The 11,390-nt window shown below is 42.2% G+C and overlaps 1 long non-coding RNA gene across 1 annotated transcript; it reads right to left on the bottom strand.

Moving 5' to 3' along the window:
• Positions 1–1,768: 1,768 nt before the first annotated feature.
• LOC147652293 (uncharacterized) lies at positions 1,769–6,692 on the bottom strand. Its single transcript, XR_015289609.1, has 4 exons — positions 6,353–6,692; positions 5,968–6,063; positions 4,384–4,502; positions 1,769–4,258 (listed from the first exon to the last, which is right to left on the bottom strand). It is a non-coding gene; the product is annotated as an uncharacterized LOC147652293 (long non-coding RNA).
• Positions 6,693–11,390: the final 4,698 nt, after the last annotated feature.

Raw genomic sequence — 11,390 nt, 5'->3', positions numbered from 1 at the left:
TGACCTGGTTCTATCAATGTCTGCTGTGATTTGCCATAACCAACTGCTCCTCGTTGCTCAGTTTTTGGCATATGTAGATCTCTCTTTGTGGCTCAAAGTGAAGATGATTGTCTTTGTTCTCTCAGCTCTGGCACTTGAGTGTGGAGTCAGGTTCAGTTAGTTGAGAAATCACACCTTTTAAGATAGAAGAGCTTTTATTTGATCTGAAGCCAGAGATTCTCCTTGGAAACTTGGAATATTGAGAGTTTGCTCCTTTAATTGAATCAGAGGATACAAGGTGTAACCTCGTATCCCTCCTCACAGGTTTATTAGACATTACTGAAGAAACAAGAGAGAGGAGGATGCCCAAAAATCCTGAGTGCCACTTTCTTCTGCACAGTTTAAAAGTATACAGGCAAGGTGAAGTGGTCCTGGTGTTTTGTATTTACTACAAGTAACTCATCCTGGCAAGTCAGTTGCCTCCAGGAAAGGAAGAACCTCACTGGTATTGATTACTGATGCATCTTCTGCACTTCTTCAGTGGCATCAAGATTCCTTCTCTTTATCCTCTGGATGATTTCAAGACTGCTACAGAGAATGGGGAGCTCCTGGGATGTGGCTAAGGAGAGTCACAACTTCCCAGGTGCCTGGAGCATTGAAAAGGAAAGAGAATTTAGTTAAACTTCTGTCTGCTGAATTTCAGACATGAAAGTGGAGAAGGAGCCCAGCTTCAATGAGGTAGGTGCATGCCAAGTGTTAGTGATTGTCTCACTGGGGGAGTAAAACTACAGGCATCTTATAAATGTAGCACCTAAATGTGCAGTGGTGAATAAAATATTTGTTTTCCAATGTCTGCAGATTACAGTGTTGTTAGACTGGGTATTTGGCTAGAATGAAGGAAATTAAACCACCTGTGTGTGTGCAGTCCAAAGCTTCCATTAAACTCGGGACTAGACCTCTTTCCTGTATAATTAGGTTAGAAATCCAATATCCTATTTTACCCGAGTGGAATTTAACAACAAAATTGATTTAATCATGCCTATACTCCATGAAGACACAATATATATATATATAATGTATATACATATATATGTGTGTGTGTGTATATACTCACACAATTCTTTTTCAATAAAATATCCCATAAAGTGGTAACAGCCCTTTTTTAGATTTCATAACCAAAGAGGGGGAAAAAAAAAAAAAAAAAAGGTTTCTGACTGATAAAACCATCAGAGGGAATATGATTGGTAGGGAGATATTTAGGAAATATTTCCCTAAGGAAATTGATGTTTTCTGCTGTCGTGTATTTTGTGTCCTGAGTGCAGCTCTCAGAGGTGTTTCTGTGGGAATTCAGGTGTTGATGTCCCAAGGCTCATGTGGGAAGCAGGTACCTGTTCAGGCAGGTGTTCCCATCCCCCAGGCAGTGCAGAACCTTCGCAGCTCTCCGTGGAGAGGGGTCACAGTCTGAGAGTTCAGTCCATCAGAGAGCACAATTGATAGAAAAAGGTGTGAAATTGTTGCCTTGGGGATAAGAAGAATATTGTTAAAAAATGAGAGAGCAATATGGGCATCCTGCTGTTCTCCAGTTTGTCTGAGGTGAGGGTGGGACCTCGGCCAGGGCACTTGGTGACCCACTCCACACACCCAGCTGACAGAGCAGCTGGCAGCAATTCCAGCTCCAGCAGGGTCTGTGCACGCTCCAGCCTCACTGTGGAAAAACAGGAAAGGGCAGATAAAGTCTGGACAGAATACCTTGTGTCTGATAATGCTGCAGAAGAGCTCTTTTAATAAAATGATGCCTCCACAACCCTCGTGGAGAGCAGCACATGCCTGAAGAAGTGCTCCGGGTTGTTCCACCCCTCAGCCTCTTCCTGGCACATACATTGGACAAATGAAAGAGTGCACAGAGTCCTGTCCTAAGAAGCTTTTCAGCACCATTAGGAGAGGGTTAAGGAAGGGAAGTGTTCTGGGAAGACAAGCACAGAGACACTTTATTGCAATATGTTGCTCTGTACGGAGCTGCAGCTCCAAAATAAAGTGGTGCACTGGTAACCTTAGAGACAAGTGTAGCCATTGCTTGATTCAATAAACTTCCATCTAAGGCAGGAAAGCCAGATCATTCTGTTATTTCCACAAAGGAATGATGAATTACGTGGTTTCCTATGGATTTGCAGCCCTTTTTGTTTGTAATTTATATCCTACATTTCAGATGGTCATTATAAAATAAGAATTATGCTGAATATAATTCCACATTTGAAATAAGCAGTTACAGTAAAATATTTCATTTCTCAAGGGCACAAATTGTTACATTTAAAGGTATTTACATTGCCAGGTTAAGTGTTCTTCCTTTTGGGTTGTAGTAGGCACTAAATTTATTGTGCTCACAGGTTTTTTTAATTGCAGTGGAAATTGTACTGAGCTTAGACAGAGGAGTTTATCTTTTCTTTGTAGGAATTGCTTATGGAAATACGGTGACTCTGAATATTTGAATATTTGAAGGAGGGTTTTTAGAATGGCATATGAAAAATATAGAACCTCATAGAAAAATACACATGTCTGGGAAGGTGAGGAACATGAAGGAACAAGTACAGTAATTTGCCAGTATAATCAGAATTAAGCAAGACAAAAGAAAAAGCAGTGTGGAAAATGGATTTAGGCAGAACTTTTAGGCTTAAAAGGGAGAGCACTGTGAGAGAGCATTTAAAGTTTTGTAGCTTTGTTTTATCCTAAATTTTGTTTGTTCTTTCTGAGATGAGGCTGGAAGCAAAGTTGTGGGCAGTTGTTGTCAGGGACCTGAGTCTCTATCAGTTATTTTCTTATTAAAAATCAAAGCCCAGAGTGTAATCTAGGAGCTCAGCAATAAAAAATTGGAAGAGCAGGGGTTCAGCTGATTTCAAGGAGCACATTGCTTCAAGAAGAGGCCTCAGCAGAGTGGGAAAATAGAGCAAGGTGCTTTTTATACTGAGTGAAAAAGTTGAAATGTGGATCATAAACAGCATTAGGATGAGACTCTTCCTGTCTTACTATGGTGTGATGAGAAGGTCCATTTTTTTTGGTATGCTAATGAGTTATTCATTTAACTCATTCATTATGGCAGAGACCAAACCTGAGAGGCTGGGTGCCAGACTCATCTAGTGCTGTGTGGGTTCATTGACAAGGAGAATGTATCAGTGCTCTTTCAGTGTTTGCCTGCCTCTCCCATGGCCCTAGGGAAGAGTTTAAAAGCAGCCACGGTGGGAGCAGTGCTGGCAGCAGCAGCCCAAAGGCCTCCTTGGGAAAGGGAGGAGAGAAAGGGAGCTGTGCAGTCAAAAGGAGAAGCTTCTCCTCTGCTTGCCCTTCCTGGGGAGCAGGGAATCTGTCCAGGGAAGGATTTGGGGTGATATTTGAGGCTGGAAGAAGCTGGTTCTTGTATCTCCTCTCATTGCCCCTGCAGGTTTGTTCTGGAAAAAGTGGGTGGTAAAATCCTGCTCTTCCAGGGGAGAAGGGAAAGTTTCCCAAAGTGGCCCTTTGACATGTGTTCATGACCCTGAAGTGTTTGGGAAATGGGTGGTGGTGCTTGGCTGGGGGGAAGGCAACTCCTCCAGTCCCTCAAGCACTTTGTGCTCAGCAGGGAAAGAAACTTCAGTGAAAACTACGCAGGACCAGCGTTGTAAGCAGAGCTACAGCTTATCTAACCATGGATTAATTTTGGTTTTCCCTCATCCTTCACACTATTTTATTATCAATAACGATGTTCTTTCTCTGAGTCTTAAGGTTCACCACAGATTTAAACATATCCAACTTGTTGTACCCTTGGAGTTGTTTTCCTACTGCACAGTCTGTGTGCACGCTGTTCCAGCTGGGCTCTCCATCTTCCCAAAGAAACACTTCTGGCTGCTCTGCCCAAAATCTTGTTTGTGTGCAAGGAGGAATTGCCTCACATACAAAGCAGTCTCTGTACAGCAGTGATACCTACTCCCTCCTGATCATGGCACTAATTGAGCATTTGGGACTGTGGCATCATCATCTGGGTACAACCAGAGCTAGAGCAGACACAGGGACAGTGTGCAGAGGGGGAGAACTCCAGTATCCAAAATTCCCCATGAGCTGGGCTGTTGACCTGCAAGCAGAGTTGTTGCCTATGCCCTGCATGATGCATTTCCAGCTGAGGTGGCACAAAAGTCCTCAGCTCCTGCAGGTAAGGACCATCTGTATCAGCTGCTTGATCCTGGAGAGGGTGAACCACTCCTCACCTCTGCTGAGGGGTGGATGAAGGATATCTGCCATGTCTTGTCCCTTCAGTCTGTGAAACAGGGAAAATAGAAAGCAAACTTAACCTCTTCTTATAGTTCAGTTTAGAATTATGGTTTTGATGATAATGCAGCCAACCTGAGCATGTTAAAAATAGATTCAGTGATAAGCACCCACTTTTTTTCAAAGCAGTCTCTTTTACAGTTTAATCCATCTGCAGAGCAAACTTGGACTGTCAATTACAGTTTCCCAGAGTATCAGTCTTGGTTCCTCTGTGTGTGTGTGAGCGTGGCACCCTGGGAAGGGAAGAGAGCACATCTCAGAAATACTGATACACAAATTGCAGTATAAAACATGGCTCTTGATCAATCTAAAAGATTTAAGAGCCCTTTTTCAGCATCCTAGCTGAAGCTTGTAATTTCTACAGATAAATATTGATGTTGTTGCCATAGAAGCCTTCAGTTCTTCCTCAAATCCTGATTTGGGTTTTGCTCAGTGGCAGGCTTGGGGTGAGGGGAAATACGTGAGGATGTGTAAAGAGGAAACCAAGTGTGTAACACACGCTTTGTCAGTGTTGTCCCTCCACTACTGCTTCTGGTTTCCATCTGGTTTCTAGAACCAAGTGTTGAGTACAAGGAAGCCATATCTGCACTTCATCCAGCAACTGCAGTGGGACTCTGGAGCTACACACATTTTATTTTTTTTTTTTTTTTTGTAGATGAAGAAAAACAGCTTGATGCCTGCAGAGATCATTCTGTATTTTCCTATAAATGTATAAAAACACACTGATGCTAATTCAAGATACCTGTGTATTCTGAATATTACTTTGAGGGGGTGTGTGTGGAAGGAGTGGAAGAAGTTTTCCAGTTTTTTCCTTGTTTATATCACTGGAACTGGCTGCTTATTATGGATGCTGTACTGCATTTGTGTTCTGTCCCAATTAACCTGCCACCTTCTTAAATGAAGCTTGTACAAACGTTGTCATGCATGACCACCAAATGTCACTGCACCTCAGCACACTCACCAGAGAGTTGGCTGTTTTATGTTTCCTTTATTATAGCATTAAATTGATTATTTATACATTGATTATTAGAGCGAGTTCATCAGTTTAATGCTGCAATAAACCTGACACTGAGCAAAGTTTTAAACATGTCAAAGTATAAAAATATGCATATGGCTGGACTTTTCTAAATTGCAGGTTTGTGAACCAGAGAGAGAGAAAAAACTGAAAGCTATGTGTGACATTTAATGGCCATATTAAAATTCCTAATAATAGATGACAAGGTAATTAAGGCTGGAAAAAAATACCCCAACAAAAGTGGTTCAAGCAATTACAGTGATGTCGTGGAAGTAAAAGAACACATTCAGCTTGCAGAGGGGGCATATCAGATTGTCCAAGTAAATTGATTATTCAGATTATCAATGTCTCATTTAAGTGTCTCCAGCTGTATAATGTAATGTATGAACTGGCACGTGTGACCATTTTAGGAGCTGCAGAGAATTATAAACTCCACTGGGTGATGCAGAAATGTATCTACAGGTGATGCAGGGACCACAGATACAGAACAGATTAACTTGGATGAGGAGAAAAGGAAAGGAGGTTTTATACATTTGCTGCTTTGTGGAAAATCTGTGCCAGATCCAGATTACTGGAGAATCTAAACCCAAACCTAAGGATTTATACAGAGATAGGAAGGTTATATTAGAAGTACTTGGGTATTATAAGATAAAACAAAATTAGGAGTTGTTTATCCCACTCACCTCCTTTGTTTCCTTCTGTATTTTAATTATTCTATTATTCAACATTCATGTTGTTCCTTCATACACCTTTTCAGACACAGCAGCTGGACTGTCCATCTTTATGAGTGAGAGCATTTGAACAAAATGTTTCAGAAGAACTGCTAAACCAAACTTGTAACTCTCTCCAGGTGAATGCAGTAACACTTTATTGCACATCTCAAAATGCCTACAACAGGAAACTAAAATTCTGCTAGAGATCATAAATGTTAAAACCCCTACTTTTATGATGAACTACAGTGCTCAAAGGAAAGTACCCAGAGAATTTTCCTGCTCTCTTCCTCATCCCTCCCTGTACAACCTATTTGTCCTTCAGAAGCAGAGAGGGCTCAGCCCATGAGCTCCTTACCTGTTAAAATGCAACAAATAACACACCACAAAGCCTTTTGATGGATAGCTCAGGAAGGAGATAATCTAGGTACTTAATTTGTTTCTATAGCAATTAGTTTTAAAAAATGCATAAACCATCAAGGCTAATTTTTTCTCAATATAATTGTTCTTAAAACAAGCAAAAAATTATCCAGCCTAGTTGACTGTCTTGACATCTTTGCAGCTGGATTCCTCTGTGTTCTACGTGTAGGTTTCCTCTCCAAGTCTCTCATTCAGCATTTGGGGTTTAATTTGGAGCAGCTGATGGTGGGAGTGTGGGAATTGTCCTCTGACTCCCTCCCCATCAAGCCTCCCCAGCCTTCCACCATCAGCTCTGCAGTGGGATTTCAGCAGGGTGAATCCTGCTGTGGTTGTGGCCCTCTAGGAGCTCCTGTAGCAGTGTGTGATGCTCCAGGGGCTGCAGTCAGAGCCCATGAAGTCAGCAGGTGCCCTGCAGTTCCCTCAGTGGGTCTGGATCAGACTTTTCCTGCTCTCTTGCCCTAACACCCCTGCCCTCGTCTGGTGCAAATTCTGCAGTGACAACACAGCAGGAACTGTGCTGGTCCGATTACAAAATGCTGGGGAAATGCTACTAAAGGCTTCTTTTATTTCCTCTGAGAGGAGAAAATTACCTATTGCATTTGCTAAGGTAATTTCCTCATAATCTGAGTGTGCTCAAGGGGATCAGGGGTTTCTGGGTTTGTGGTCTGTGCATGAGTGCAGCCACTGCAAACTCTGAGGGAGATTTTGGGCAGTGATAGACACAGAACTGTCCTCTACTGCAGATGCCTCGTGTGAGGCAGTAGCTTCCAACGTGGCTTATTCTGTCCTGTGACAGGGAGATGTGCTGAGTGTGCTATGTGTGTGCTTCTCCTGACAGAATAAAAGTATTAAATGTGGGAATCCAAGTTTTGCTCACCCATTTGTAAACAGCCCCTAAGGAGGAGTGATAAGGGTTGCTAATGTTTCAGCCAATTTAGTCTGACTTGTTCACAGTCTCCCTAATCCATTTCTAACCAAGGTGAAGCACAGCTCTTCCAACCTGAAAGACCATGCACTGTGTCCAGTGGAATTGCAGAGATAGCTGTTCTCTCGAGCTAAGTTTACACCATAAATTTCAAAATGTATCACATTTACTTCTTGTTTTATGTCTGGCACAATAAGAACACAGCCTAGCTACTGGGGCTTCTGGTTCCCCATGTGTGAAGCAGAGGAACAGGCACACAGTGATGTGAAAATGCACAGGAGTGATGTGTTTACCTTAAACACTTCAATGTATTGGCATATTGCCTGTTTTTGTGAGGGTAAAGGCAAGGGGAGTAAACAAAATAAACAGTCTGCATTATACATATGGTTAAATAATTATTTGTATTGATTCTCAGAGCATTTATGTTCAGCAGAAGTGGTGTACACTACCAATGTGGATTGCATTCTCTTTTATCAGAAGGTGGGAATGAAAAGCAGGAGGAACATTCCTGCTCCCAGCTGAGCATCTCCTGGGTGCCTGGTGAGACTGGAGCGTGGGGGGAAAGCTGAGCACTCTGACCTGGGCTCCTCCTGCTCCAGGGGTGATTTCATCCTGGCTAAAGACAAGGCTGAGTGCTGTGTGGAACAGTAAATGTTTAATATGAGAGAAGGAGGAATAAACAATTATCATGGTAATTAAGTAGCCCAGAAAAAAATCTTACTGGACCTTACTCCATCTTTTTCTTTCAGTGGCTGCCTTGTCTCATCCCATGTCTGTTATAGTTGTTGCCAGTCTCATTCCTCTTAGTTTCAAAAGTTTTGAAATTTTATGATGGACTCAATGAAAAACAAATGAGAACTGTGTTACCCCCCCTCCCTCCTGCTGTTGCCCACACTTTCCTCCTCCTGGTTACTATTGAGGAGTCAGGTCCTTTCCCACCCTGATGGAAGAGATTCTGTGTGACTGCTTTGATTTTCCATCTCCATCCTCCCCATCTCTCTTTTTTGAGACTGTATTTGTCAGCTCCTATGAATGACAGGTTACCAGAAAGAAGAATCAGGGGTGAAAATATCTGTATTCTAGGGGAAAACCTGCTCCTGCACCCTTACCCATGGATAGAAATGATTCTGTTTGGTATCTGCAATGGTAAAAACCACCTGGGCTATTTAAACCAATCCATTCTGCAGGCTACAGGTGTCTGAGGAAATTCCTTCAGGATGGGCAAGAAAAGTTTTCTGGATTTGTTGGGTAAATGAATCCACCAGTGTTTCACTTCCAAAAGCAGACCCCTTTTCCTGGTGTTTATAGAGACACTTCTGCCTGTGTAAGAGATTGAAACGCTGCCTCTTCAAGAGACTGAAGGTCTTTGACAGCAGCAATCAGTGGTATAAAAAATGAAGAATGGTTTTCAGGACTCATCCATCCCTAAGCTTCTCTCAGTGACATCCCAGCTCTCTCTTTAGGAAGCATCTCTTGATGAACACATTTTTTCTCCTTCTGTTGACAGGTCTGTTTTCTGCCAAATTTTTACTTTCAGGAAACTTGTATATTATTTTAAGCTCTTAATTCTGATGAAAAACCAGTGAGATAAACTGGTGTTCCCTTATTTGATGGGCATTCAAAACGTGTATCCTCCTGCTTTATTCATGTTTAGTCCTCCCAGGAACTGAAGCCATGAACCACATTCCCTGGGAATTGTGGCCACTTTGTCCCAAATTCTGCTCAGCTTCAGGGGATTGACTGCACAGATTTCCTGGAGCCACAGGGACTCAGGGTAAGCTCTTCTCATAACACTGGCCAGTTCAGAAAAGCAAAGTAGCCAGATTATCAGTGGGATCAGAGTGATTTTCAGTCATGCTGGGAATCTCCAGAGGACTCTGTGTCCTGCTGCCTAGGAGAGCTGTCCTCAGAGAGCTGGTGGAGGGAAGGCAGTAACAGGATTTGTGCTGTCTGTAACAGGAGATTTTTGAGAGGAGATCCTTGAAGAAACCCTAGTTTGCATGTCAGTATCAGCCTATAATTTCAATGGCTCAGGTTTGTATTCAGAGGCATTTATAGGTGAGTGAGATTTTACAGTAGGTACAACAGGGATGTGTAAATACACATTGGCAAAGTGCAGTGAAATTCAGTATTTATTTTAAAAGGAAAAATGACAAAGACAATTGGGGCATGCTCCCCCACTCACATTTGAATGGTCTTTTTATCAGCTTTTGGTATCCCTGAGGTTTTGCTTTGCTGAGTAAGTCTTAGAGAGCGCTGACACTTCAGGAAGCAATATGGATGGTCAAGGTTTAATGCAGGAGGAGCATTATTCTGTCCTTCTCTTTGTGCCCCTCAGTTATCCTACTCTCATTTACCAAGGAGACTTGAATTCAAATTACTGGGGGTTATTTAAAAGATAAGATTAGAATCTAGAGATATCTAGACAATCTTCTTCTTCTGAGGGCAGGAGGTACTTTCTGTTCCTATGCCACAGAGAACTTGGTGGAGAGGTGACCTACTTAGAGATGCTAATAACTCTCAGAAGCTGGAGGAGGAAAATCAGGTGGTGGTTTAGTTGTGAGGAGTTCATTGACCCTGGCATGTGATTTATCTGTAGAAGACCCTATCTGTATCAGTGAACTTACAACATTTCTATGCAACATCCTCAAGGTGGAAGACACACACCAAACAGCATGGCATTAAATTGAGAAAAACACTTCAAGGAGCAGCTTAAAGGCCATAAAGCTTGTTTAAAATATTCTAATGGATTCCTGGAATAAACACCTTGTTAGAAGGAAAAAAAAAATCTCTTTAGAAGGAAAAAAACCCCAGCCATTCAGGTAAAAGAGCGTTGTGAAAGATGCTACTAAAAGAAATAAAGACGTACTTTAAAATGTGAATAATATTTAAGAATGGGAGAAAAAGAAAACCAAAAAACCAATTGGTAGCTGAACTGTAAAGCACAGCAGATGGATTGGAAGACATTTCCAGACATGGTTTCCTGAAGACCTAAAAGCTGATGATGGAAAGCTTCCCAAATCCTGGCGAGGCAGAGAGCCTGCAGGGGCTGGGGTGGGAGTGGAGGGGGGCTGTAAGGGAGCATCGTGGGCAGGGACAATGAATCTCTGCAGAAGAGTTCAAGGCAGAGATGGGACCATGCTTAGACCTCAGCAGAAATGTTTTTAAAGCAGATCAATAAAATTTACAGTTACAAATTGCCAGGCTCAGATGCTGGTGCCCTAAAGCTCTCAGAGGATCTGAAGTGTAAAGCTGATGAACTATTCCTGGCATTATGGAGTGTTTAAATACATCTTAGCAGCAGACAGGAGAGAGACAAATGATGCCAATCTTTAAAAGCCCATGAGGAGGGCAGTGGAGTTCTGCATCCAGCATGGAAACAGGAAAGAAAGGGAGGGAAAGGCTCGTGGTTTGGGGTGATGCTGTAGGAAAAAGGTGCCCAGAATTTTGCAGAAGCCCCCTCTGCCCTAAGGGCCAAGGCATGTGCACAGAACTGCTCTGCCATACGTCACTTGTGGATTTCTTAGCAAAGTCCTTTACCAAATTCTCTTGCTGACTTGAACTTCTGTCATAGAAGAGTTAGTAATAAAACTACATGAAAAATGTGAAACAAAGCTGTGAGCTAATTATTTAGATATTCCAGGAAAAACAGCATTGCAATGTGTTTGAGATGTTCATAAATGAAGGAAAAAGACATGAAAACAAAGCCAGAAAAAAAAGGACTCTGCTGATGATACAAAATTGCTTTGTTCTGACATGCCCAGAGCTGACTGCCAACACGTACAGGAGGATCCTGCAGTCCTGGATGGCTGGGCAATAAAACTGCAATGAAATTCAGCAGCAATAATGCAAATTAATGCGTAGAGGGGAGAAATTGTTCTATTTTTGTGCATGGTAGGCTCTAACTGCACTATTACTATGCAAGGGAGAGATCATGGAATCATTCTGGATGGTTCTCTGGGTACTGCATGAAGTTCAACAGCAAGAAAGCCAAGTGAAGCATTAGGGATTATAGAGGACACATCAGGAATAAAAGGGAAAACATTATTAT

The sequence above is a fragment of the Cyanistes caeruleus genome, chromosome 7 (assembly GCF_971803275.1).
Source record: "Cyanistes caeruleus chromosome 7, bCyaCae1.hap1.1, whole genome shotgun sequence".
Taxonomy (NCBI): Eukaryota; Metazoa; Chordata; class Aves; order Passeriformes; family Paridae; genus Cyanistes; species Cyanistes caeruleus.
Note: the sequence above shows the minus strand (reverse complement) of the source record. Positions and strands in the feature narration are given on the sequence as shown.